The sequence below is a fragment of the Protopterus annectens genome, chromosome 2.part2 (assembly GCF_019279795.1).
Source record: "Protopterus annectens isolate FY-2018-M chromosome 2.part2, PAN1.0, whole genome shotgun sequence".
Taxonomy (NCBI): Eukaryota; Metazoa; Chordata; order Ceratodontiformes; family Protopteridae; genus Protopterus; species Protopterus annectens.
The window spans coordinates 439597243-439624355 of NC_056730.1; the positions used below are offsets into that span (position 1 = coordinate 439597243).

At 44.6% G+C, this 27113-nt stretch overlaps 1 protein-coding gene across 1 annotated transcript in view; it reads right to left on the reverse strand.

Annotated features, from left to right (window-relative positions):
- BTF3 (basic transcription factor 3) overlaps positions 1–27113 on the reverse strand; it is a gene marked incomplete in the record, with an annotated part of 242152 nt that overhangs the window by 558 nt on the left and 214481 nt on the right.

Sequence of the window (27113 nt, forward strand, 5' to 3'; positions counted from 1 at the left end):
ATAAAGGGCAATGAAGTCTAGAAATCTCTTACCTTTGCGTGGAAATGTCTCCACAAACACTTGTATACTCTAGATATTTCCAATGGCAAATAAGCTGTTGGCACTACGAAACAGTAATTAAAGATTTGTTTTTTTTTTTGGGGGGGGGGCTGTACAAACTTAACCCAATTTAAACTAGACCGGTCTGCAGTAATAAGGTGCCTGGACGTAAAATTACCCTTACAGAATTGGCATTTTTTTTTCTGGGAAAAGGGAAGAGGTACAGGTTCAGCTCAGCTGACTGTTAATCTGGATAGTTGCTTTGATAACCAAATGGAAGAAGGAAAGCCTAGTTGCTTTGATAACCAAATGGAAGAAGGAAAGCCAAATGTTAAAGTTATCAGGATACTAGAGGAGCTGAGAATAGAGGGAGACACAATGGGTAAAAAATATATACGCCAAAATGGCTATTCCGACTGCAATACCTTGAGAAGTTAGGTAAAGCAGACAGCCAAGAACAACGGAGGATATTATTTATAGCACAGTTTTCGAAAACAGATGTGCTGTGTTGCTTGGGTGGGGGACTGTACATAGCTGTGTAGATAATATTCCTACCTTAACTATTTAATGACCAATTACTTTCATTTTTATTTTAATTTTCATGTTTAAGATTTATTCATCTTACTTCTTTTAAAAGCAAATCTGAAATAAATTACAATGCACATACTGTGGTCAAGTTGAAATTATGCAAGCCATCAGACAATAGTAATGTACTTCATTAATTTAATGAAAACAGTTTTATGTATAAGGTTGGTGACTGTATAAAGATGCTTTCATAACACAAAAAATAAAAAAAATGAAACAGTTATTGAACTGTAAAGACTTTAAAAGTACAGTTGTGTACACTTACCATAAAAGTAGATGTTAGAGTGTATTCACTGTTGCAGTCATTACATTTGGGTAATTTGCTGGCAGGTTGCCCTCAGTCGGCCTGAATTCCAAAGTCTTGGGTCCTGCGTCAGTTGCGGTCTCCTCTTCCATGACGTCAGGTCGTCAGAGGTATAAAACATGCAACAGACACCATTTTCTTTAGTTTTTCTTGCCCCAGATGTCAGGTGCCCCCCAAAAGGTAGCAAATATATATATATGTATATATACATGCATCAATATAAAGTTTACCTTCATCTACAAGCAAATACACTACATAGGTTGTAGAAGCTAGAGAAGGAAAGATAAACTCCAGAATGACAGGGGGATGGCGGATGGGTAACCTGGACTGCAACAGTAAATACACTCTAACATCTACATTTAAGTGTACACAACTGTACTATGTCCTTCGTGTTTCACTGTTGCAGTCATTACATTTGGGTAGAATCCCAAAGATAAGGTTGAGAGGCTGGAGCTAAAGAGCATTAGGTGCGGCTATAAGGCCCTGCAGAACTGCAGTGGCAAAGCCTGCCCTGGACTTAGAGTAGAGAGGCAAATGATAATGCTTTGTAAAGGTGTGAACAGAACTCCAAGTAGCAGCCTCTAGAATATCTTTGGTTGGTACTCCTCTGATAAAGGCTGCTGAAGTAGCTGCAGCTCTGGTGGAATGAGACCCAATGCCCTTGAGCACAGGTTTACCATGGTGTGAGTAGCAGAAACGGATGCAGTGGCTTATCCACTTTGAAACTGGATGCTTTGAAATAGCCTTTCCTTTTGATCCTGCAGCATATGTCACTAGTAATTGCTCAGTTTTTCTTAGAGCTTTAGTCCTGCTCAAGTAGAATCTTAGCTGTCTGTGTACATCCAAGGAATGCAGAATTCTCCCCCTTGTTCTGCAGATTTGGATAAAAGGTTGGCAGATGAATTGTTTTGGTTAAGAGCCACACTGAAACTACCTTAGGCATAAATGTAGGATTTGTCCTTGTCTGGGTAAAATATGATAAAAGGCTCTACAGCCATGACGGCCTGTAGCTCTGAAACTCTTATTGCTGAAGTAATTGCTAGTAGCAGAGCTGTTTTCCATAAGAACTTTATATCAGCGGTAGCAGCTAGTTCAAATGGGGGCAGGGTGAGCTTTTTCAACACATAATTGAGGTCCCATGCAGGTAATGGTGATCTTCTAGGAGGCCTTAAATTTTTGGCTCCTCTAAGATACTGCTTTAGTAAAGGATGAGATTGGTGGCTCTGTACTGTAATGAGCCAAAATGGCAGAGGCATGGATTTTAATTGATGAGAAAGATAGGCCTTTGTCAAGCATCTCAGTTAAGTATTGTAATATCTGAGGAATATTTGGTTCTGCTGTATCAGTTCCTTGTGCTCGATTCCAAGCACAGAATCTCTTCCATATATCAGCATAAGATTTTCTAGTACTAGGCCTTCTGGCTTCCAAAATAACATCCATCACAGCTTTACTGAGAGGTGTTGTTTGTATAACTACATGATCAGCCATGCTGCCAGGTTCAGTGTCTGGAGCTGACTGTGCAGGATCGGATTGTTTTGCTGGGACAGTAGTTGAGGTCTTTGAGGTAAGGTCCAAGCTGGGTATTGAGACAAGTTCCTTAGGATTGGGTACCAGTATTGGCGGGGCCAGACCGGGGCAATTAGTATCATCTTTGGTTTCTCATCTGAATTTTAGGAGGACCTTGGGAAGAAGAGGCAGAGGAGGAAAGGCGTAAACTGAAGGATAGGGCATCCACTTTCCATGCTTGTCTGTGAAGTCCTTGTGCAGAATCTTTTCAATTGATAATTTTGAGGAGAGGCAAATGGATTTATGTCTGGGCTCCCCCATTTCTCTATTGTCATGCTGAAGACTTGTGGATTTAGTTTCCACTCGTGAGGATCCATAAGGTTTCTGCTTAGTCTGCCAGAGTATTTTGCTTTCCTGGCAGGAATTGAGCTTGAAGATTTATTTGGTAGGTCAAAGCTGTGTCCCACAGTGCCATGACTAATCTGCAAAGGGGGTAAGAGTGTGTGCCCCCTTGCTTGTTTATACACCACATGACCGTGGTGTTGTCCGTCTATCAGTAGTTGTCCTGGATGAAGTAAGTCCTTGAAGGCTGTTAGGGCATTTTGAACAGCTAGCATCTCTTTCTGGTTGATATGTTGATGCATTTGTTTTGGGGTCCATATGCCCTGAATGCATCTTCCTGCCATGTAGGCCCCCCTGGCATAATCTGATGCGTCTGTTAAGGTTTGGCTGGCAGGGGTTAGAGTGAAGGCTTGTCCCATGTTTTGGTGACATGCCTTTGCCCACCATAGAAATTCCTGTTGTAGGCAGGGGTATGAGGGGAATTGTTTCTAGACTGTGAAAATGTTGACTTCATAAAACTTTTTAGATACCATTGAAGTTTCCTCATATGCAGTCTTGCATATGGAATCAGTAGGATGCCATGAAGCCCAAAGCCTGTAGAATATGTCTTGCAGATAACTGGGTTTTTGTTATCAGTTTGAAGTAGTCGGTTGACTTTGTCTGGTGTGAAGTAAGCCATCTGGGCAGCTGTATTCAAGCTTGCACCCAGGAATGTTATCTTTTGAGAGGGTACCAGTTGTGATTTCTTTTTGTTTATTGTGTACCCTAGGCATGTAAGAAGCCTTTTTACAAACGCCAGGTGTTGAAGAATGTCCTTGCTCTCTGCTTGAATGAAACAGTCGTCCCAAGTAAGGGTATATTTGTATATTTTTTTGTCTGCAAAATGCTACTGGTGCCAGGCACTTTGGCTTATTTACTGCGCCCATGGTTTTTACAAAGGGCAGTGCAGAGAATTGGTAATGCATTAAGCCAGCCTTGAATCTGTGGTATCTTCTGCACAACTGTCTTATTGGGACATATGCCTCTTATGTCTAAAGTCACCAGCCAAGCATTCTTGCCCAGCATGGGCAGAAGCTGCTGCAAAGTCAGCATTTTGAATTTTGGAATGTCCAGGTTTGTGTTCAAAATTGATAAATCCAGTATTGGCCACCAGGCCTTGTTCGTTCTGGGTACAAAACAGTCGAGTAAAAACCTTGTCCTTTTTCCTGTTCTGGTACTGTCTGAATGGCCCCCATATCCATGAGGGACGTAACCTGTTTTGGTGCCTCTGCCCATTGATTTTTTTGGCAGATCTGGCCAACCACTTGCCATTGACAGAGTGTGGAAATGTAATCTGTATCCCTGTGATATGATATTTAGTACCCACATGTCCTGGGTTATTAACTGCCAAATTTGAGCAAAAAGTGCTAATTTTCCCCCCTATGGGTTGCTGCCAAAAGATAAGTGCTTGGTGGAGGCAGAGGGAAGTAATTGGGATTGCTTTCTGTAGGTTTGCGCTTTATCTCCTCCAGATTTGGAGCGCGCCCCATTGCTTTGACCTGTAGGAGTCTTGCGCCTGGTATCTGGAACCCTTAGGGCGTCTGGATTTGCCCCCTTGAGCTCTGTCTGATGCAGGAAAGGATCAACTTTTTGTAGGCCAGTGTCTACTGAATCTTGGTGGCTGCACTTGTCTAACAGTTTGCATAGACTTAGCTTTGTCTTTCATTTTCTTTAAAACCTCTTAGCTTTGTCTTTCATTTTCTTTAAAACCTCTTCTGCCTTAATACCAAACAGAGAATCATGCTGTAAAGGTGCATCTAGCAATTTAGCTTTAACATGATCAGGCAAATATTGTTCCTTTAACCAAGCATGCCTCAATCACAGATCCAGTAACTGTGGCCCTGCAGGCCGCCTCTAAAGAATCAAAGCCACATTGTAAAGTATGCTTTCCAACTTGTTCAGCTGCATGCAATAATTACTGCAATTCATTATTTTCTGCACATTCTGAAATCATAATTTTCTGTTTCAGCAATCCCATAACATGTGGTTGGTACTTAAGCATATGAAATTGACAGTTTTAAGGCCCTGATTGCCAAGGTTGCAGATGTATAAACATCCCCCCCCCCATCTGTCCAGTGCCCTTAAATCTCTGTCAGAGGGGGTAGGATTTTTAGCTGTTGAGGCCTCAACTCCCTTTGGACCCTGTGAAATAGTTTCAGGATCAGCAGCAGGGTTTTTAAATAAACATTTATGTGAGTCAGGGACCCTGTAATATCTGTCAGGCTTACTGGGAGCCGGAGGTAAGGAGTCAGGGGTCAAGCTTGACTCTTGAAAACACATCATCCACAATGTCTAAAACAGGGGGAATGGCCAAAGGCTTGTACTGAGGGAGAAGGAAATCCCTGAGCCTCTTTGATTCTGAGAAGTCTTCACTCTCCCAGTGAAAATGCTCCCTCAAAGTATGCAAGGTTTCTCCACATGAATAATCCTCAGGAGGAGATGCAGATGGAATAGACTCCTCAGCATCAGAATCCTCATAAGGAGGTAAAGACAATTTCTGATCAAAAGAGGAATCAGAATAGAAACCTGATCTGAAGATTCATAATCAGTGTCTTGCCTAGGCCTCTTATCTGGAGGGGGATGGGTACCGCTGATGAAGGTAATAAGGTCTTCAGCCATTTTGATAATCTGTTTTTTTAGGCATAGAGGCCTGTGCATGTGGCTCATGCATATTTTTTTAGTTTTAGAAGTTGCTTTTGTCTTTGATTTTGCAGCCGTCGGTTTCATATGCAAATGTTGAGGTCTGAATACACCCTCAGAAGCAAGTGCCTGCTCAGCGGCTCCGGACCCATCTGAGGGAGATGCATCTGTCCAATACCTCGAGTATCTTGCGGCACGCCGGACTCCACATGGGTGTTGGCAGAGGTCTGTGACTCGAAGGTAGCGGGTATCAGGGGCTGCGAAAGCGCTTCACTGAGTACCGACGAACCGGCGACTGGCTTAGCAGAAGCTTCGACTGTTTTGGATCTCGACTGCCTTCCTCTGTCCTCTTCTTTGCGTTTATGTACTCCGGTAGTGGGATTGCTATCTAACGACATTTCTGGGTAGTTAAATCTGTTTCCAAAATACTTTGATGCAAAAATATACCGACGTTTAGTAGTGCGTTGGTTAAATCTAGCACAAAACTGACAGCCAGGCACGTTGTGATCAGGGCCTAGGCAAGGAATACAGTATAAATGGAAATCCTTATGAGGTATTTGCTTCCCACAAGTAATACAATTATTAACTTTTTCTGACATTGGTAAAAAGCAATAAAAAAAAAAGTTTCCCCAACGGGGTACTTAGCTTTAGTGAAGACTTCAGTTCTGAAACTCTCAAATATTTCAGTAGTTGGCCAACCGACACTTGCGAAATGCTTCTGCTTTGGGCACCACGTGGCAAGAAAGACTAAAGAAAATGGCGCCGGCTGCATGTTTTATACCCCTGACGACCTGACGTCATGGAAGAGAAGACCGCAACCGACACAGGACCCAAGACTTTGGAATTCAGGCTGACTGACGGCAACCTGCCAGCAGATTAACCAAATGTAATGACTGCAACAGTGAAACACGAAGAAAGTACAGTTTTGTACCTACCATAAATGTAGATGTCCGATAGGCATGCATCTGCAGTCCTTACAAATGGGTTGTCCTGTCGTCAGGCAGCCCCTCGGTCGGACGGATTCCAAAGTCTGGGTCTGGCCTCGGCTGGTGTCGCACTTCACCCGACGTCATAGCTGCAGTTCTTCGGGTATAAAGGCATCAGCCGACGCCATTTTCCTCAGTGTTTCTTGCCCCAGATGCCAGGTGCCCTCTAGGAAGGCTAAATTTGGATAAATGCAAATGGTTCCAAATAGTAGAGAGCAAATAAGCATGTATGTACATATATACAAACAAATACACCATAATAGATTCCCCCAGCTAGCTACAAGATGGGCAAATACCCTAGGAGTACCACAGAGGGGAAGGAGGGTGGGTAATCCTGACTGCAGATGCATGCCTATCGGACATCTACATTTATGGTAGGTACAAAACTGTACTATGTCCTTCAAGGATGCATCTGCAGTCCTTACAAATGGGTAGAATACCATAGCCAAACTGGGGGAGGAGGAGAAATAAGATTATGGTGTAGTTAAGATCCCTTGCAAAACAGCAGTGGCAAAACCTGCTCGGGATCTGGAGTATAAAGGTAAATTATAATTCTTGGCAAATGTATGCATGGAGCTCCAAGTAGCAGCCTCTAAAATGTCTTTGGTAGCCACTCCTCGTAAAAAAAGCTGTGGTAGTGGCTGTAGCCCTTGTAGAATGAGGCCTGATGTTTTCTTCCCATGGTAGGAGTAACAAAATCGAATGCAATTTCCTATCCACTTAGAGATTGTCTGTTTTGAAATTGCTTTTCCTTCCATTCCTGTTGCATATGCTACCAGTAGCTGGTCAGTTTTTCTATTGCTCTTGGTCCTGTCCAGGTAGTAACGTAATTGTCTATGTACATCCAAGGTATGCAACAATCTTTCTCCCTGTTCTGTGGGTTGGGGAAGAATGTAGGTAGGTGGATAGCTTGATTTAAAGATACCCTGGAGACCACCTTTGGCATAAAAGTAGGATTAGTTCTCATGGACACTATCTTGATGGAAGATCAGGAAGGGCTGTACTGCCATTAATGCCTGTAGCTCAGATACCCTTCTTGCTGAAGTGATTGCAAGCAGGAAAGCAGTTTTCCATGATGAGTACTGTAATTCTGCTGCTGCTGCTGGCTCGAAAGGAGGGAGTGTCAACTTTTCTAGCACAAAGTTCAAGTCCCATGCTGGCAATGGTGGCTTTACATTTTTAATCCCTCTCAGAAACTGCCTGAGCAGAGGATGTGAGAAGACTGGAGGATCCAAGTTGTATTCTGCTGAAATAGCTGATGCATGAATCTTAATGGAAGAATAGGACAGGCCGTTGTGGAAGAGCTCTGCCAAGTATTCCAGGATGTTAGCTATGTTTACCAGTGACACATTCTCTCCTTTTGCAGTACTCCAAATGAGATATCTTTTCCATTTTGCTGAATAATTTTTTCTTGTTGAGGGTCTGCGAGCCTCCAAGATAATGTCTTTAACCCTTTGAGATAAATCTGGGTTATTTGGTCTTATGCAATGTTCCAGGCAGCCAGCTGCAGTGTTCTCAGGTTTGGATGCAGGGTTTTGAAGTTGTTCTGTGTTAACAGCAAGGGAACTAGGGGCAGAGGCCATATTTGTTCCAGAGACATACTCCTCAGTAATGGGTACCAATGTTGCCTTGGCCAATCTGGAGCTATCAGGATGATCCTTGGACGGTCTTCTTTGATCTTCAATAGCACCTTGTGCATCAAGGGAAGAGGTGGGAATGCATATGCGGTCAGGTTTTTCCAACTGAAAGATAGGGAGTCCACTTTCCAAGCAAGTGGGTGGTACGTCCTTGTGCAGAATTTTTCAGTTGGTGATTGTGTGGGGATGCAAATAAGTCTATTTCTGGTAGTCCCCATTTCCCTGTAATGGTTTTGAAGATGTCCGGATGCAGCATCCATTCGTGGACATCCGTGGTAGTTCTGCTTAGGATGTCTGCTAGTATATTTTCTTTTCCTGGCACAAAAATTGCTTGTAGCTGAATGTTGAAGCTCAGTGCCACATTCCAGAGGTCCATTGCCATCCGGCATAGAGGGTATGAATGTGTACCTCCCTGTTTGTTGATGTACCACATAACTGTGGTGTTGTCCGTCCTTATCAGCAGTTGACCTTGTCGAAGAAATGGTCTGAATGCCTGAATTGCCAGTTTTACTGCCAGCATTTCCTTTTGATTTATGTGTAGGTGCAGCTGGTCTTGAGTCCATAAGCCTTGTATGCACTTGTCCAGCATGTGTGCCCCCCAACCGAGGTCTGAGGCATCTGTTGTGATGGTCTGGCTTGGTTGAGTGCTGTGGAAGGGCAGTCCCTTGTTTGATTGACAGGCCTGAGCCCACCATTGGAATTCTTGTTTCAGGCATGGAATTATTGGAATTTGGGTTTCTAGGCTGTGCTTGTGCTGAGACCATAAATTCCTTAGATACCACTGTAACTTTCTCATATGTAGTCTGGCATGTGGAATCAATATTATGCAGGATGCCATGTAACCGAGAGCTTGCAGGACTTTTCTTGCCGTTAGCTGGTTCTGCTTTGTTAATGCCATGAAGTAGAAAGGGAGTTGCTCCTGTTTTGCTACTGTCAGGAATGCCATTTGTTTTGATGTGTCCAGATCTGCACCCAAGAAGGTTATCCTTTGGGATGGTATCAGCCTTGACTTTTTTATTGACTGTGTATCCCAGGGCTTGTAGTAGATGAATGACCCTTTCCAAATCTTTTGTTAATTTGTTTTTGTTGTCCGCTTGTAACAGGCAGTCGTCCAGGTAAGGGTAAATTTGAATTCCCTGAAGCCTGCAATGAGCAATTACTGATGCCAGGCATTTCGTGAATACTCTGGGCGGAGTAGATAACCCAAAGGGCAATGCTGAGAATTGATAATGCTCTGATCCTGCAAGAAATCTGAGGTATCTTCTGCAATTTGGTCGTATGGGGACGTGCAGGTATGCCTCCTTGAGATCTAGAGTCACCAGCCAAGACTCCTTGCCCAGCATGGGAAGAAGCTGCTGTAGGGTCAGCATTTTGAATTTTGGAACAATGAGGTATGTGTTTAAAGCGGACAGGTCGAGAATAGGTCTCCATTGGTTTTCTTTTCTTGGTACCAGGAAGAGTCTGGAGTAAAATCCTTGCCCTTGTTCCATAGATGGTACCCTTTCTACAGCTCTCATCCTTAGTGAGTTATTTGTTCTAGAGCTTCTGTCTTCTGATTTGGAGGTAGGTTTGGCACTCCTCTCTTCCTTGGTAGAGTATGGAAGTGAAACCTGTAACCTTGGTCTATTGTCTGTAAAATCCATTGTCTCCTGTGATGTAATTCCAGTTTACTGAAAATAAGGCTAGCTTCCCGCCTAAGGGTGCCTCTAGTTGTTCCCTGGTAGGCGGTGCCAGAGCCAAGTCACTGCGAATGTCCTGTGGAAGTGGTGGTGGCTGGATCTGTGGCTGTACCGCTGGTTGTTAGCCTGCCACTGACGCCCCTGTAGGCACCTCTGGATTGACCCCTGCCTCTTGAGCGCCTATTCCTGCCTCTCGAGCTCTGGAGGTGTCTGGAAAGGACCAATTCTTGGAAGGCCAGTTCCTGCTAAACCTTGGAGGCTGGACCTGCAAGAAATCCTTGACTGTCTGGACAGATTTTGCTTTCTCTTCCATCTTCTTCAGCACCTGCTGCGCAGGGGAGCCAAACAAATTGAGCTTATCCATGGGAGCATCTAGGAGCTTTGATTTAACATGGTCTGGTAAGGACTGCTCTTTTAACCATGCATGTCTTCTGATCACTGCCAGTCATGGCTGATCTAAAGGAAGCCTCCAGTGCATCATAGCCGCATTTTAAGGAATGATTACTGACCTGCTGAATGTTATGTACCATTTCCTGTACAGATTTTTTGTCTAATGGTTCATCTGAGGACAGTTTTTTAGTTAATTGGTCTAACATAAATTCCTGATACTGAATCATGTGGAATTGACAGTTCAAGGCCCTAGCTGAAAGAGTAGCAGAAGTGTAAACTTTTTTACCCCATCTCTAAGGCCCTAGATTCCCTTTCAGAGGGGAGGGGGTTTTTAGTAGAAGTAGCTGCTACAGCCTTGGGTCCCTGGGAGATGGTTTCGGGATCTGCAAAAGGGGCCTTATACAAATGATAATGTGTGTCCGGAACCCTGTAGTACCTATCGGGCTTAGCAGGGGCCGGAGGAAGAGAATCAGGAGCAGTACAAGCATCATTAAAAGCATCATCCACAACAATAAGGACTGGAGGAATGGCTAAAGGCCTATGCTGTGGCAAATGCAAAAAGGTTCTAAGCCTTTTCCTAGAGTCTGAAAAATCCTGGCCCTGCCATTGAAATTGTTCCCTCATAGCATGCAAGGTTTCCCCAAAAGAAAATTCCTCAGGCGGAGAGGCAGAAGGAATGGACTCTTCTGCATCAGAGTCCTCATAAGGAGAAAAGGGGCCCTCTGGAGGGTTTGAATTATCTGATTCATCAGAGGAGCCATCTGAAGAAACTGGCTCAGGGGGCTCTACTCTAGTCCTCTTCTCTGGAGGTGGGTGAGAGGCCCTGTCTGTATGTGGTTGGGATCCCCGGATCAAAGAAATGAGATCCTCTGCTAGGCTAAGCATTTGTGAACTAGAGCTAGGCCTGTGAGAGAGGGTCTTAGCAGGCACAGATTTTGTAGTTTTTGCTGCTTTAGCCCTGGCAAAGGCCTTAATCGACATGGATGCAGGAGGCCTAGCAGCTCCACGTGCAGGGGTAGAAATATCCAAAGGGATAGTATCAGATAAATCCTGTGAACCTGCAAGAGCAGGTGGGATTTCAGTAGCAGATTCAGCCAGGCAGGATGAGGCCTCGGTAAGTGGCAAGCTTTTGGCCGAAGGAAGAACCGTGGACTCTGTTTCAGCCGAAACAGAGACACCCGCGGTTGGCTTAACCGCGGTTTCGGCCGAAACCGCGGACCGCGAGTGTCTGTCCTTTTCCTTGCGCTTTTCAGAAATTTGCGTAGTCGGAGGATCCGACGGCATAATGTAAGCAAAATGGGAGCCGAAAAACTCTTCAGCAAATTCCGACCGACGTCTAAGCGTCCGTCGGTTGAAAGAAGCACAGGCTAGACAAGCTGCTACGTAGTGGTCTGGGCCTAAGCAAGGTAAGCAGTAAGAGTGGAAATCTTTATGAGGTATTTGTTTCCCACAAGTTAAACAGTTATTCACTTTTTCTGACATCGGCTGAGGCAAGAAAGAGTCCCCAACGGGGTACTTAGCTTTTTAGAAGTCTTCGGTACTTGTAGTAGTAATCTCTGGTTTTGACCGACCGGCACTTGCGAACAGCTTCTGCTTCAGGTGCCACGCGGCAAGAAAGACTGAGGAAAATGGCGTCGGCTGATGCCTTTATACCCGAAGAACTGCAGCTATGACATCAGGTGAAGTGCGACACCAGCCGAGGCCAGACCCAGACTTTGGAATCCGGCCGACCGAGGGGCTGCCTGACGACAGGACAACCCATTTGTAAGGACTGCAGATGCATCCTTGAAGGACATCATCAGGTCACAAATCTCTCCAACAAGAAAGGTACACAAATGTGGAAATTGCCATTATTGTATTAATGTTAGGGAAGGAGACAACATATTTTTGAAAAGTAGAGGTAAAATTATTACCACCAAGGGGTTTGCAAATTGCAACACTTGTGGTTTGGTATACATTGTGACATGTGGTGTGTGTGATGACTCCTATATTGGCAAAACCGAGAGAAAGTTGAGACAAAGGATGTATAAGCATTTATATGACGTGAGAAAAGAAAGTGTAAGCAATGCATTGTTTATAGTTCATAGTTCAGTACTAGGCTAACTGTTCTTGCGAGCCATTTCAAGCCTAGCCAATTATCCCCTGCGAGACTCAAACCCTGCACCCTGTGTTTGCAAGGCAAATGCCTTAACCATCAGGCCACCCTCCTAATCCCTAAACACACCTTAACATGCAAGTCAGCCAAATACCTATTCTTTGTCAGAGAATTAACTCTTGAAGCTGGTAGTCAACCGGGTCTAAATGAAATGATCTCTAAAACCTGTATTAAAATGGAGATCAGCTAAGTTATAATTACTCACCTATATACATGTTGTACATTTTTTATATATTCTGCAAGCAGGTACCAATTTCTATGTTTTACTTAATTCACGTTATTGTAAAGTATAGAATATTTATATACTTTACTACATGCAATTTTTCTATGTTATTCGTTTGATTCACCGTTAGAGGGCGACATTGTATTTATGGTGAAAACACTATTTAAGAAATACACATACGTGTGTGTATATATATATATATATATATATATATATATATATATATATATATATATATATATATATTTTTTTTTTTTTTTCTTTTAAGGTTTTTAAGTTCTTTTTAAGTATTTAAAATTATTGTAAAATGTATAAAACACTAAACCCTGTATTTAACCTTTTGATATTGATGTCTGTTAAGAAACTTGTGGGTTGTGATTAGTCAACTTTTAACAATAAGAGTGTAATTGATTTTACTTTAGTGTTAATTAACCAGGAGATTGTACTGGTTGATTCAAATAACAGCCGACATATAAATTCTATACACTGAGAGTACAGTTTTGTACCTACCATAAATGTAGATGTCCGACAGGTATGCATCTGCAGTCATAACATATGGGTTGTCCTGCCTCAGGCAGCCCTTCGGTCGGCCGGATTCCAAAGTCTGGGTCTGGCCTCGGCTGATGTCGCACTTTCCCCGACGTCATAGCGTCTGGGGTATAAAAGCATCAGCCGACGCCATTTTCCTCAGTTTTTCTTGCCCCAGATGCCAGGTGCCCTCTAGGAAGGCTAAATTTGGATAAATGCAGAAAAGTTCCAAACATTTGCAAATTTATATACATGTATAAACAAACAAATACACCATAATAGATTCCCCCAGCTAGCTAAAAGAGGGGTAAGTACCCTAGGAATACCACAGAGGGGTAGGAGGGAGGGTAAACCTGACTGCAGATGTATACCTTTCGGACATCTACATTTATGGTAGGTACAAAACTGTACTATGTCCTTCAAGGATGCATCTGCAGTCATAACATATGGGTAGAATACCATAGCTAATCTGGGGGAGGAGGTACTAAGAAAAGGATGGTGCAGTTAAGATCCCCTGCAGGACTGCAGTTGCAAAACCTGCTCTGGATCTGGAGTATAAAGGTAGATTGTAATGCTTGGCAAATGTATGCACGGAGCTCCAAGTAGCAGCTTCTAAAATGTCCTTGGTAGCCACCCCTCGTAGGAAGGCTGTAGTGGTGGCCGTGGCCCTTGTGGAATGAGGCCTGATGTTTTCAGGAACTGTCTTTCCATGAAAGGAGTAGCAAAATCGAATGCAATTTCCTATCCATTTTGAAATGGTCTGTTTGGAAATTGCTTTTCCTTGCACCCCAGTAGCATATGCTACAAAAAGTTGGTCAGTTTTTCTGCTAGTTTTTGTTCTGTCCAAGTAGTAGGGTAGTTGTCTGTGTATATCCAGGGTGTGCAAAAGGTTTTCCCCTCTATTCTGTGGTTTAGGGAAGAACGTAGGCAAGTGAATAGCTTGGTTCAAGGATACCCTATATACCACCTTTGCCATAAAAGTAGGATTGGTTCTTAGTGAAACTCTGTCCTGATGGAAATTAAGAAATGGTTGCACTGCCATTAATGCTTGTAACTCAGATACTCTTCTTGCTGAAGTGATTGTCAGAAGGAATGCAGTTTTCCAAGACAGAAACTGTAGAGCCGCCGATGCTGCTGGTTCAAAAGGAGTAAGTGTCAGTTTCTCCAGCACAAAGTTGAGATCCCAAGCAGGTAGAGGGGGTCTTCTTGGAGGTTTAATATTTTTGATCCCTCTCAGGAATTGTCTGAGGAGAGGGTGCGAGAAGATAGGTGGATCCACATTGTATTCTGCTGAAATTGCTGAAGCATGAATCTTAATGGAAGAATAGGACAGGCCATTGTGGAACAATTCTGCTAAGTATTCTAGGATATGTGTTATGTTTGCCACTGTGACATCTGAGCCTTTTGATGTGCTCCAAATGAGAAATCTCTTCCATTTAGCAGAGTATGTCTTCCTTGTGGAAGGCCTCGAGCCTCAAGATAATGTCCTTCACCCTCTGAGATAAAACAGTTTGATTGGGATTTAAGGAATTTTCCAGGCAGTTAGCTGCAATGTTTTCAAGTTGGGATGCATGGTCTTGAAATTGTTCTGTCAGAAGAAGAGGCCATAGGGGGAGAGGCCATGATTTTGCCTGAGACATGCTTCTCAATAATGGATACCAGTGTTGCCTTGGCCAGTCTGGAGCTATTAGTATCACTCTTGGCTGTTCCTCCCTGATCTTCAGTAGAAACTTGTACATCAATGGGAGAGGTGGGAAGGCATATACTTTTAGGGCTTTCCAGCTGAAAGAGAGAGAGTCCACCCTCCAAGCTTGTGGGTGGTATGTCCTTGAGCAGAATGTCTTCAGTTGATGGTTGAGTGGGGAGGCGAACAGATCTATCTCCGGCATTCCCCATGTCTTTGCTATGAGTTGGAAGATGTCTGGGTGCAGCATCCATTCATGTGCATCCATGGTAGTTCTGCTTAAGCTGTCCGCCAGTGTATTCTCTTTCCCTGGCACGAATTGGGACTGTAGTTGGATATTGAGATTCAGGCATAGTTCCCATAGATTCATAGCCATCCGGCAGAGGGTAAGAGTGTGTGCCTCCCTGCTTGTTTATGTACCACATGACCGTGGTGTTGTCTGTCCTTATTAGCAGGTGGCCTTGTTGGAGGAAGGGTTTGAAGGCCTCGATTGCATGCATCACTGCCAGCATTTCCTTTTGGTTTATGTGCATGCTTAGCTGTCCTTGAGGCCATAGGGCTTGGATACACTTGCCCTCCATGTGTGCTCCCCATCCTTGGTCTGAGGCGTCCGTGGTGATGGTCTGCCTTGTTTTTGGTTTGTTGAAAGGCAGCCCTCTGTTGGACTGGCAGGCCTGAGCCCACCACAGAAATTCCTTTTGAAGGCATGGAATGATTGGTATCAAGGTTTCTAAACTGACTGTGTTGAGACCATACACTCCTTAGATACCATTGTAATTTCCTCATATGCAGCCTGGCATGCGGTATCAGAATTATGCAGGATGCCATGTAACCCAGGGCCTGCAGGATTTTCCTTGCAGTAAGCTGAGTTTGTCTTGTCAGAATCATGAAGTAATCTGGAAGTTGTTTTTGTTTTTCTTCTGTGAGAAAAGCCATTTGGGTGGTTGTGTCCAGATCTGCACCCAAAAAGGTTATCCTTTGGGATGGTACTAGTCTTGACTTCTGGATGTTGACTGTGTATCCCAAGGCCTGTAGCAGGTGTATGGCATAGGCCAAGTCCTTTATCAAACTTCCCTTGTTGTCCGCTTGTATTAGGCAGTCGTCCAGGTATGGGTAAATTTGAATTCCCTGAAGTCTGCAATGTGCAATTACTGATGCCAGGCATTTCGTGAATACTCTGGGCGCAGTAGATAAGCCAAAGGGCAATGCTGAGAATTGATAATGCTCCGATCCTGCAAGAAATCTGAGGTGTCTTCTGCAACTTGGTCGAATAGGGACGTGCAGGTATGCCTCCTTGAGATCTAGAGTCACCAGCCAAGACTCCTTGCCCAACATGGGAAGAAGTTGCTGTAGGGTCAGCATCTTGAATTTTGGCACAATGAGATAAGTGTTCAGTGCGGACAGGTCGAGAATAGGCCTCCATTGATTTTCTTTTCTTGGTACAAGGAATAGTCTGGAGTAAAATCCTTGGCCTGGTTCTGAACACGGTACCTTTTCTATAGCTTTCATCTGAAGCAAATTGTTGATCAGTCTTAAAGCCTCTGCCCTCTGATTCGGTGGAAGGTTTGGCATTCCATTTCTTTTTGGCAAAGTGTGGAAGTGGAACCTGTATCCTTTGTCTATTATTTGCAGTGTCCATGTATCCTTTGAAATATAATGCCAATTTTTTGAGAATAAAGCCAGCTTTCCGCCCAAGGGTGCTTCCAGTTGATCCCTGGTAGGCGGGATCAGAGTTAAGTCATTGAGCCTGTCCTGGTGTAGTAGTAGTTGTTGTTGTTGCACTACTCCTCTGGTTGGCAGGCTGCCACTGACAGCCTCTGTAGGAGCCCTTCGATTGACCTCTGCCTCTAGGGCGCCTGTTCCTGCCTCTCTGGGCTCTGCCCGAGTCTGGAAAGGACCAATTCTTAGTAGGCCAGTTTCTGCTGAATCTCGGTGGTTGTACTTGCAGGAAATCTTTAACTGTTTGCACAGATTTTGCCTTTTCTTCAACCTTTTTTAAGATCTCCTGAGCAGAGGAGCCAAATAAATTTTGTTTCTCCATTGGAGCATCCAGGAGTTTAGCTTTAACATGGTCTGGCAAAGATTGTTCCTTCAGCCAGGCATGCCCACGAATAACTGCCCCAGTCACAGCTGATCTAAATGAAGCCTCCCAGTGCATCATAGCCACATTTTAAGAAATGATTACTAACCTGTTGTGAATTGTGCACCAAATCCTGAAGGGATTTACGGTCTAGGGGTAAAGGAGAAGAAAGTTTCTTATTCAGTTCATCTAACAAATACTCTTGGTACTGTATCATATGAAATTGACAATTTAATGCCCTGACAGAAAGAGTTGCAGAAGTATATACCTTTCCCCATCTCTCTAAAGCTCTAGACTCTCTTTCAGAGGGTAGAGGATTTTTGGGAGTGGCGGCCGCAACCCCTTTAGGGCCCTGAGAAATAGTTTCTGGGTCTGCAGAATGGGCTTTATACAGATGGAAATGAGAATCCGGGACCCTGTAGTATCGGTCAGGTTTGGCAGGGGCCGGAGGAAGAGTATCAGGGGCTGTACTGACATCACTGTACACATCATCAATTACATTAAGAACAGGAGGTATAGCTAAGGGCCTATGTTGAGGCAAATGCAAAAAGGTCCTTAATCTTTTTCTAGAATCAGAGAAATCCTGACCTTGCCATTGAAAATGCTCTCTCATGGAGTGTAGAGTCTCACCAAAGGAAAATTCTTCAGGAGGGGAGGCCGAAGGGATGGATTCCTCAGCATCTAAATCCTCATAAGGCGAGTAAGCCTCCTCCTGGTGGTCTGACAACTCAGACCCATCTGTGGAATCATCTGAAGAGTGTGGGTCAGAGGGGTCAGTCCTAGGCCTTTTGTCCGGAGGAGGGTGAGAGGCCCTGTCTGGGTGAGGTTGTGAACCCCTAATTAAGGAAATAAGGTCCTCTGCAAGGCTGAGGATGTGTGAACTAGAGGAAGGCCACTGCGAGGTAGTTTTGGTAGGTAAAGCTTTAGATAGTTTGGCAGCTTTAGCCCTGGAAAAGGCCTTAATGGACATGGAAGCAGGGGGCCTAGCTGCCCCACGTGCAGGAGTAGAAATGTCCAAAGGTATGGTGTCGGACATTTCCTGAACACTGGTTTTGGTAGGAAGTTCGGTAGCCGAATCAGCTGGGGCCTCCCGGGCCTCAGTGGTCGGATGTATGGGTTCGGAAGAAGGAATCGCAGAGGACTCTGTTTCGGCCGAAACAGAGACACTCGCGGTAGGCCTAGCCGTGGTTTCAGCCGAAACCGCGGGCCGCAAGTGTCGGTCCTTTTCCTTCCGTTTCACCATATGCGAAGTCGGAGTCTCCGACGGCATTTTATAAGCAAAAGAGGCTCCAAAAAATTCCTCTGCAAACTCCGACCGACGTCTAAGAGTTCGTCGGTTGAAGGAAGCACAGGCTAAAAGTACAGTTTTGTACCTACCATAAATGTAGATGTTCGAGGATTCCATTGCTGCAGTCCTTACTATTGGGGTATAGTCCGCGTCCAGTCGGCCTGAATACCAGAGTATAAGGCTGACGTCGGTCAGGGCGCATTAGACTGACGTCAGTACGTCAGGGTACTAATGCGCATGACCGACGTCATATCCTCAGTCTTTTCTTGCCCCAGATGTCAGAAGACCCTAAAAAGACAAGTCCCAAAATACCTGCACCAAAAACATGTACAATATATACAAGAATATATACAAACATATAAGCATGTAAACTCACCTACACAACCACCCCTAAACACAGAGGGGAAGGAGGGAGGGTAAATTGGACTGCAGCAATGGAATCCTCGAACATCTACATTTATGGTAGGTACAAAACTGTACTATGTTCTTCGCTTTCCATTGCTGCAGTCCTTACTATTGGGTAGAATCCCAAAGCAGAGGTAAGGAGGCTGGCAAATCATAAAGAAGTAGGAGCTGACAACATGCCTTGCAAAACAGCTGTGGCAAAACCAGCCCTAGACTTAGAGTAGATAGGAAGGTGATAATGCTTAGAGAAAGTATGCACTGAACTCCAAGTAGCTGCTTCCAAAATATCCTTAGTTGCCACCCCTTAGAAATGCTGTTGAAGTGGCAGTAGCCCTAGTGGAATGAGGCCTAATCCCAGCTGGAATCTCCTTGCCATGATGGGAATAACAAAATGCAATGCAAAAGCCAATCCACCTAGAAATAGTTTGTTTTGACACAGGCTTGCCCTGTGAACTCAAAGCAAAAGAAACAAACAACTGCTGAGACTGCCTAAAATCCTTAGTCCTGCTTAAATAATAACGCAATTGCCTGTGTACATCTAAAGTGTGCAAAATCTTTTCCCCTTTATTTTGAGGGTCTGCATAAAAGTAGGCAAATGAATAGTTTGGTTTAAAGCCACACTAGAAACCACCTTAGGCATAAAGGAAGGATTAGTACGTAATGATACCCTATCCTTATGGAAAATCAAAAGGGCTCTACTGCCATAAGGGCCTGCAACTCAGACACCCTTCTTGCAGAAGTAATAGCCAACAGAAAAGCAGTCTTCCATGACAAGTATTTCAATTCAGCAGTAGCTGCAGGCTCAAAAGGTTGTAGAGTAAGTTTTTCCAACACAAAATTGAGATCCCAAGCAGGAGTAGGAGCTCTACGTGGGGTCTTATATTCTTTGCCCCTCTAAGAAACTGCTTGAACAAAGGATGCGAAAACAAAGGTGGGTCACAATCATAGTGAGCTGAAATTGCTGCAGCATGAATCTTAATGGAAGAGAAGGACAAACCTTTGTCCAATAACTCAGTAAGATATTGAAGAGCCACACTCAAATTAGGCTCAGAAATCTCCAAATTCTTTGCTGTACTCCAAAATAAAAATCTCTTCCATTTTTCTGTACACTCTCCTTGTACTAGGTCTTCTAGCTTCCATAATCACATTTAAAACTTGCTGAGGAAGTTGAGACCTGCTGTGTTTCAACACAGAATATGCCAGGCTGTTAGATGAAGAGAGTGAAGCTTGACATTGAGCAGATGACCGTCCTTCTGAGATAACAGATGAGGAATCAGAGGTAAAGGCCATGGAGGCTTCTTTACCAGACTCCGTAGTAGTGGGTACCAGTGTTGCCGAGGCCAATCTGGAGCTATCAAAATCATCCTTGGCCTGTCTTGTCTGACCTTTAATAGTACCTTTGGAAGAAGAGGCAGAGGTGGAAAGGCATACACATGAAGGTTTTTCCAACTGAAAGACAGAGCATCCACTTTCCAAGCTGTGTGATGAAACCCCTTTGTGCAATACTTTGGCAGCTGGTGGTTTAGTGGAGAAGCGAACAGATCTATGTCTGGAGTTCCCCATGACACTGTCAATTTCTGAAATACATGAAGATCCAGTTTCCACTGTGGGGATCCATGATTTGTCTGCTTAACACATCTGCTAAGGAGTTCTGTGCTCCTGGCAGAAACCTTGCCTGAAGAGTTAGTTGCAAGCTTAGCGCAGTCTCCCATAAAATCATTGCTTACCTGCATAGAGGATAAGAATGTGTTCCCCTTGCTTGTTGATGTACCACATGACAGTTGTGTTGTCTGTTAGAATCAACACCTGCCCTGGAAGAAGTAACTCCTTGAAAGCCATTAATGCAAACTGGACTGCTAACATCTCCTTCATGTTGATATGTAGATGCTGTAGTCTGGCAGGCCACTTGTCTTGTATCCACTTTCCATTTAGATGAGCTCCCAAGCAATGTCCGAGGCATCTGTCGTTAAAATCTGACTTACCTCTGGCCGGGTCACAGAGAGTCCCTTGTTTAGGTGACATTCCTGAGCCCACCACAAGAATTCTTTTTGAAGGCAAGGTATTATTTGAATGACAGTGTCCAAATCCTGGCAGTGCTGTGTCCATACATTTTGAGATACCATTGTAGCTTCCTCATATGCAGTTTGGCATTGGGAAGCACCAGAATACAAGATGCCATGAACCCTAATGCTTGAAGGACTGTCCTTGCAGTCAGCACGGACTGATGAGATAGTTGATGGAAGTAAAGTGACAGACTCTTTTGTTTGTCCGGGGTTAAAAAGGCCATCTGGGCTGCTGTATTCAGTCTCACACCCAGAAAGCACATGTCTTGAGAGGGTACTAGACTGGACTTTATTTCGTTCACAGAATACCCTAGGCATCTTAGCACTGCTATAACATATTCCAGATGCTGTAGAAGGTCTTGCTTTTCTTGAGCCAGAATCAGGCAGTCGCCCAAGTAAGGATAGATTTGAATTCCTTGAAGCCTGAAGTAAGCTACCACTGGAGCCAGAACCTTTGTGAATATCCTGAGGGCAGTAGATAAGCCAAAGGGCAATGCAGAGAACTGATAATGAGAATTTCCAGCTCGAAACCGCAGATACTTCCTGCAACTTAGCCTTATAGGCACATGAAGGTAAGCTTCCTTGAGATCTAAAGTTACCATCCAGTGATCTTTGCCCAGCAGAGGTAAAAGCTGTTGTAACGCCAACATCTTGAACTTGGGAATGTCCAGAAAAGTGTTGAGGAGAGATAAATCCAAAATTGGTCTCCACGTGTTCCCCTTCTTTGGTACTAGGAACAGGCGAGAATAAAATCCTAGGCCCCTTTCTGATACAGGGACTGGCTGAATGGCCCCCATCTGGAGTAACTGAGAAACTTGCTTGTGAGCCTCCTTTCTTTGTGGAGGAGGAACGTCTGGCATGCCTTTGAAAGGGGCATTGTATGGAAATAAAATCTGTAACCGTGGTGAATGATATCCAACACCCATTTGTCTTGAGTAATTAAATCCCAATTTTCTTTGAAAAGAGACAGTCTTCCTCCCAAAGGAGCTGCCAGACGAGAATCTACTGGCAGCTGAAAAGACAGGTCATTGGGTCTGTTTACGAAAGGACTGACCCCTGCCCTCACCAGAAGTCTGAGCAGGTGAACTCCTGTTCTAGGCCTAAAAGAACCTTGAGCCCTGCCCCTACCACGACTAGACCTACCCCTAGACTGGGAATCATAAGCAGGATATGTCCACCCCTTAGCAGGCCAATTTCTACTAAACTTGGTGGCTGCACCTGCAAAAATCTTTAACAGTTTGCATAGACTTAGCTTTGTCCTCCATTTTCTTTAAAACTGCTTCCACAGGCGATCCAAACAACACATCAGACTGTAAAGGAGCATCCAAAATCCTTGTCTTAACATGCTCAGCTAAATTCTGATCCTTCAACCAGGCATGCCTGCGAAGAACAGAACTAGTAGCAGCCACCCTCGAGGAGGCCTGTACAGCATCAAAACCACATTGCAAAGAATGCTTACCCACTTGCTCAGACACATGAACCAAGTCCAGCAACTCTTTACACTCAATACCTTCCGCCAAAGCATCCACCTTAGATTTTAATTGTGAAAGGAGATAATTCTGATATTTTAGCATGTGAAACTGACAATTCAACGCCTCATGGCTAGAGTGGAAGAAGTATACACTTTCTTTCCCCACCTATCCAAGGCCCTTGCCTCTTTATCAGTGGGAACAGGATTTTTAACCACAGAAGCCTTAACACCTTTAGGCCCTTGAGAAATAGTTTCTGGGTCCGCCCTAGGACTCTTAAACAAATACTTATGAGCTTCGGGCACCCTATAATACCTATCAGGCTTAACAGGAGCAGGAGGCAAAGTCAGGATTCAGGGAAGCCTCTGCAAAAACATCTTCCACCACATTCAACACAGGAGGAATAGCTAAGGGCCTATGCTGGGGCAAAAACAAGAATTCCCTAAGCCTTTTCCTGGAATCAGAGTAATCCTGGCCTTCCCATTTAAAGTGCTCCCTCATGGAATGCAGAGTCTCTGAAAATGAGAAATCCTCAGGAGGAGAAGCTGTAGGAGTGGAAACATCCACATCAGAATCAGAATAAGTAGGATACTCCTGCAAGTCTTCCGCAGAAGACTCTGAAGCCTCTGAACACTGTTCAAAACTATCAAACTCCGGTTCCACCCTAGGCCTCTTATCAGGCGGGGGCATAGAACCTCTAATCATAGTAATCAAATAATCTGCCATTTTAAGCATATGTTTCTTAGGTACAGAACCCGAAATGCTAGGAGAAGCCCCCACTGAAGCTGAACTAGGCCTACCTCTCAAAGAAGTTTTGGCAACAGAAGGAGAGGCTCTAACTACCTTGGGAAGAGAGGGAAGAACAGTTACCTGAGAAGCCCCCTCAGCCTGGCCTACCTCCTGAGAAGGCACATCCTGTAACAGTAAAGTTTCTGCCTGAGACTCCATAGAAACTCCTGGCAAAACCTCTGGCTCCACTGAGCCTTCTAAAGAACCGATGTCCGGGACTGCCGGTTCATCAACCCTAGGCTTCACTGTTTTGTCCTTGCGCTTCTTGATGAAGCGGCGCCGGAGCATCCGACGGCATTTTATAATTGCAACGCTTCCCAAACACTAACCTGGCACAGTCTAACCTCCTCTTAATAGTGCGTTTGTGAAACCTAGCACAAGAGCGGCAACCAACAACGTCGTGCTCAGGCCCTAAACAAGGTATACACAAGGTATGGTAATCCCTATGAGGTATCTGTTTCCCACAAGAAATACAGTTATTCACTTTTTCTGACATCCGGTAAAATACTGAGGCAAGAAAAACCAAAATGTTCCCAACGGGTACTTAGCCAACTCTGTTTCGGGTCTGAAACTCCGGTTTGAAATATTTCAGAACGCCAACCTGCACTCGCAAAACTGCTTCTGCATCGGACCATGCGGCAAAAAAGACTGAGGATATGACGTCGGTCATGCGCATTAGTACCCTGACGTACTGACGTCAGTCTAATGCGCCCTGACAGACGTCAGCCTTATACTCTGGTATTCGGGCCGACTGGACGTGGACTATACCCCAATAGTAAGGACTGCAGCAATGGAAAACGAAGAACATCAAGCTGATACGTCGTGGTCTGGGCCTAAGCAAGAAAGGCAGCAGGAATGGAAATCCTTATGAGGTATTTGTTTCCCACAGGTTACACAATTATTTACTTTGTCTGACATCGGCTGAGGCAAGAAAGAGTCCCCAACGGGGTACTTAGCTTTTTTCAAAGTCTTCGGTAGCTGAATTCACTGGATCTGACCGACCAGCACTTGCGAACAGCTTCTGCTTCGGGCACCGCGTGGCAAGAAAGACTGAGGAAAATGGTGTCTGCTGATGCTTTTATACCCCAGACGCTCTGACGTCGGAGAAAGTGCAACATCAGCCGAGGCCAGACCCAGACTTTGGAATCCGGCCGACCGAAGGGATGCCTGAGGCAGGACAACCCATATGTTATGACTGCAGATGCATCCTTGAAGGACATCTGTTAATCATTTCTGAAGTGTATATCGACAAAAATGTGTTAAATTGTAGCAGCGTTATTGGGTTCTGTTTGTGCAGTGTTTTTACTCGTGGAGTGTTACTAAATACCTTTTGCCGAACTACTGTGCCCGTTTTTCTGCTTAGAAGCCCATATGGAAAATCTCTTCCACTTACTAAGATACAGTCTCCTGGTGGACGGCTTATGAGACAAGAGGAGCTTGTCTTGTCTCAGACAGATCATGAAGCCTGGCTATGATGGGAACTGGAGCAGCCAAGCTGTGAGCTTCAGTGACTGCAATGAGGGATGGAGGTTACCAGATGGATGTGACAGAAGGTCTGGAACTGGGTCCAGAATCCATGGATCCTCCAATAGATGAAGGAATGGGAACCAAATCTGCCAAGGCCAATTTAGGGCTATGAGGATGATGGTCCTTCCCAGCAACATTTCTTTCTGTAGAAGTCTGGGTATAAGAGGGACTGAAGGGAATGCATAGAGGAGAGCTGGGGCCAATCGTGTACGTGTCTCTCTCAGGGGTTGTCCCGGAGGGGGAATCAGGGCAAAGTAGCCTCTGCATTTCGTGACTGGCAAAAAGATAGCAGCAAGGCTGGCCCCCATTTGCGGAAAATCCTGTCCGCAATCACTTGTTTGAGGGACCACTCGTGTGGCAACAAAATTGCCCTATTAATTTGTCTATCACACTGGATCTCCTTGGGATGTGCGTTGCTAACAGAAAGCGCTGGGAAGAGGCAGCCCACTGCCAAACTCTGAGGGGTTCTCGGCAAAGGGGTAAGACTTGGTCCTGCCAGATAGACATGTCTGAACTGCAATCGTCCCTAGAGGAAGAGTCAGTCCTGAAAGTACTGTAAAGCCAAAAGTACTGCTCTCATTTCCAGGACATTGATATGCAGGTGAGATTCTAGATCCATCCTTGTGCCTTGGGCGGTCATTCCCTGAAAACGCCCCCCCCCCTATCAAGGAAGCGTCCATGGTCACAGTGGCTACTGGAAGGGGTAGAATAAGAGACATCAACCACCAGTGAAGATCTCTCTTGCAAGAGTTTGTAATCAAAATCATATACGACTCATTGGATGTTCCTGATAGGACCATTGGGTGAACAGCAGCCACTTAAGAATCCGCATATACATCCTTGCTAAACGTATGGCTAAGATAGCTGCAGCCATCAAACCTAATATTGTAAGACTTCTGTGGCTGGTGCTCTGTCCTTTGACTCTAGTGATTTGACATGCTGGCGAAGGAGAAAAACCCTCTCGGTTGGTAGTCGTAGAGGGGTGGTTGAAGTGTCTAACTCTGCCCCTATAAAGACGACATGCTGTGATGGCGACAAGGCAGATTTTTCTGAGTTGATTGTAATGCCTAAGTGATGGCAGTGTGTCAGAGTGTATTCTCTTGCTTGAATAAGTTGATGCCTGGTGGTGGAGGTAAGGAGCCAATCTTCTAGGTACGGAAACACCTGGAATCCTAGATGCCTCAGATGAGCTGTGACCACTGCCATGCATTTGAACACTGTGGGCTGTAGTGAGACCAAAGGGCAGGGCTCGAAACTGATGGGCTCCCAGACAGAAATGCATACGATCTCTGGATTTTTATGTGGTAGTAAGCATCCTTGAGATCTATTGAGCACATTTAATTGTCTTTCCCTAAAAAGAGAAAGTAGTATCGACTGAAGTGTGACCATTCGGAACTTTCTTTACAAATTGGTGGAGTCTGTTGAAGTCCAAAATGGGTCTCCGGTCACCTTTCTTCTTTGGAACCAAAAAGAATCTCGAGTAAGTTCCGAATCCTATTTGGTCTGCTAGGACTGGCTGGATGACTTAACTTTCAGACCTCTATAGTTGCTTGCTCCCTGTAACTGGGTGGAACGTCAGGGATTCTTCTTGGGGACGTAGGTTGGGTAAAGAATGGTATGAAATACCCTCTGGAAATAATGCTTTGTACCCAGCTGTCATTTGTTATATCTTGCAGGCATCTGGGTATAAAGACAAGCAATGCTCGACTGCCTCCAGAGCAGGACAGACTGGTATCCCTTCAGGAGTACTGATAGGGTTGACCAGAGAAGTGATCTGTCACCCTGGTGTTGCAGACCCCCTCTACCGCGAGGGCAGCGTCTTCCATCCTCTGCCCCTAGAGGGGGGTTTGATCACATGTGTCCTAAAAGGCTCCTTGGGCTTTTCGGAACCACATTTTCCCTCCCCGTTGGATTTGGGATAAGGCAGACTAGGGGTAGAGAAACGGACTCTGACAGCAGACCGTCTTTCCCTCCTGCTCACACCTAGTAAGGGTTTCCTTCACTTTGGGCCCAAAGAGAGATGAAAACATCAAAAAAGGAACTCCTGCACGGTGAGCAGATGCACGGCTCAAAACAGAAACTAATCAGGCAGAAACAACAGGAGCCAGCATTCAGTGACCTGAAACACAATGCTAAAAAAACATAGAAAACAAAAAAAGACACAGACCGGTTTCGGCCAGAACAAATCACAGCCTTCATCAGTGTAAAAAAAAAAAAAATGTTGAACCTTAAAGTAAACCCATCTACAATCTCATTGGTTATGTCAAAAATATTCATTCAGACCAGGTGGAAATAATCCACCCAGTTTCACAATCCATTTTTTCTCTTTGGTATTTAAAATAGAATGCCACCCTGTCTTATTAGATCTGTTACCTTGTATAATGTCAATAATCATGAGAGAACTTGGCAGATTTATGAACCAAATGATGTTTGTAGCGTGTGTCATTAGCCCTTTTGTTTTTAATATTACTGATGTGCTCAGAAATTCTAATTCTAAATGGTCTGGAGGTTTGGCCAACATAGAATGAGCCACACTGACATGTGGCCAAATACACCACCCAAGTCACTACTACAGTTAGCAAAAAAATTAAGATCATAAACCAATGAACAATTTCTGCTGGAAAACTGCTTGGATTTGTTCACCTTGTCACAGTCGGTACAGTGGCCACATGGGAAACAACCCATCAGTGGGACACCTGTCAGTGTGGTCTGCAAAAATTGTGGATGTCGATCCATAGTACCATTTTATGGTCTA